The following is a 1,996-nucleotide window of genomic DNA, read 5'->3' as shown; positions in this document are numbered from 1 at the left end:
ACTTTAAGTCAAGAATAGTTTTTTTAAAAAGGACAAAAAAGGTTATTATATAATGATAAAGGGATTAATCCAGCAAAAGGATATATAAAATTTCTGAACATATATGTACCCAACACTAGAGCACCCAGAATCATAAAGCAAATATTGTTAGTGGGGTACTTCACAAAACTAGTGGGGTACTTCAATACCCCACTCTCAGCACTAGACAAATCATCTAAATTAAAAAACCAACAAAGAAAAATTGGATTTAAACTGTATTTTAGATTAAATGTGCCTAACAGACATTTACAAAACATTCTATTCAGTGACTGAATATATGAAGCGTTTTCTAGGACAGACCATGTTTGGCCACAAAACTGTCTTAACAAATTTTTAAAAATCAAAATCATATCCAGTATCATTTCAGACCACGATGGAATAAAACTGGAAATCAATACCTAGAGGAACTTTGGAAACAATACAAATACATAGAAATTAAACAATATGCTCATGAATGACGATGAGGTCAATGAAGAAATTAAAATGAAAATCAAAGAGTTTCTTAAAATAAAAGAAAATGACAAAACAGTGTACCAAAACCTGTGGAATACAGCAAAAGCAGTGCTGAGGGGAATTTGTAGCAATAAACCCCTAGATCAAAATGTAGAAGTGCTACAAATTAACAATCTAATGACACACCTCAAGAAACTAGAAAAGCAAAAACAAAATAAACCCAAAGTTAGCAGAAGAAAAGAAATAATGAAAATCAAAATAGAATTAAATGAAATAGAGACTTAAAAATACAAAGGATCAATTTTTTAAAAAGTTGATTCCTTTAAACCAGTAGCTACACTAACCGAGAAGAGAGAAGACCCAAATAAACAAAATCAGAAATGAAAAAAGGGGACATGAAAACTGATACCACAGAAATATAAAACAATACAGAGACTATTATGAACAACTATATGCTGACAAATGGAAAACCTAGAGAAAATGAACAGATTCCTAGCAACATACAACCTCCAAAGACTAAATCAGGAAGAAATAGAAAACCTGAACAGACCAATAATGAGTAGCAGGATTGAATCAGTAATAAAAAGTCTCCTGACAAAGAAAAGCCCAGAACTAAATGTATTAATAGCCAAATTCTACCAATCATACAAAGAATTACTAATATTAATCCTCCTGAAACTCTTTCAAAAAAAATCAAAGAGGAAGGAATTTTCTCTAACTCATTCTATGAGGCCTGCATCACCCTAATGCCAAAAACCAGAGAAAGGCACAACAAGAAAAAAATAATTACAAGCCAATGTTTCTTTTTTTTTCTTTTCTTTTTTTGAGATGGAGTCTCGCTCTGTCACCCACGCTGGAGTGCAATGACATGATCTCGGCCCACTGCAACCTCCGCCTCCTGGGTTCAAGCGACTGTCCTGCCTCAGCCTCCCAAGTAGGTGGGACTACAGGTGCACTCCACCATGCCCAGATAATTTTTGTATTTTTAGCAGAGACGGGGTTTCACCATATTGGCCAGGCCAGTCTCGAACTCCTGATATCGTGATCCGCCTGGCCTCCTAAAGTGCTGGGATTACAGGCATGAGCCACTACACCCAGCAGGCCAATGTTTCTGATTAACATAGACACCAAAGTCCTCAATAAAATACTAGCAAACCAAATACAACAGTACATCAAAAAAAAATATACCTCAATCAAGCGGGATTTATACTGAAGATGCAAGAAGGGTTCTGCATACATAAGTCAACAAATATGATACATCACATAAACATAATTTAGGACAAAAACCATATGATCATCTCAATAGATGTGTAGAAAAAACATCTGATAAAAATCCATCATATTTTCATGATAAAAGCTCTCAACAAATTAGACATAAAAGGAACACACTTCAAATTAATAAAGACCATATTCAACAAACCCACAGCTAACATCATACTGAATGGGAAGAACTTGAAAGCCTTTCCTCTAAGCATTAGAACAAGACAAGAATGCCCACTTTCAC

This window comes from Piliocolobus tephrosceles, chromosome 5, assembly GCF_002776525.5.
Source record: "Piliocolobus tephrosceles isolate RC106 chromosome 5, ASM277652v3, whole genome shotgun sequence".
NCBI classification, from domain to species: Eukaryota; Metazoa; Chordata; class Mammalia; order Primates; family Cercopithecidae; genus Piliocolobus; species Piliocolobus tephrosceles.
Note: the sequence above shows the minus strand (reverse complement) of the source record.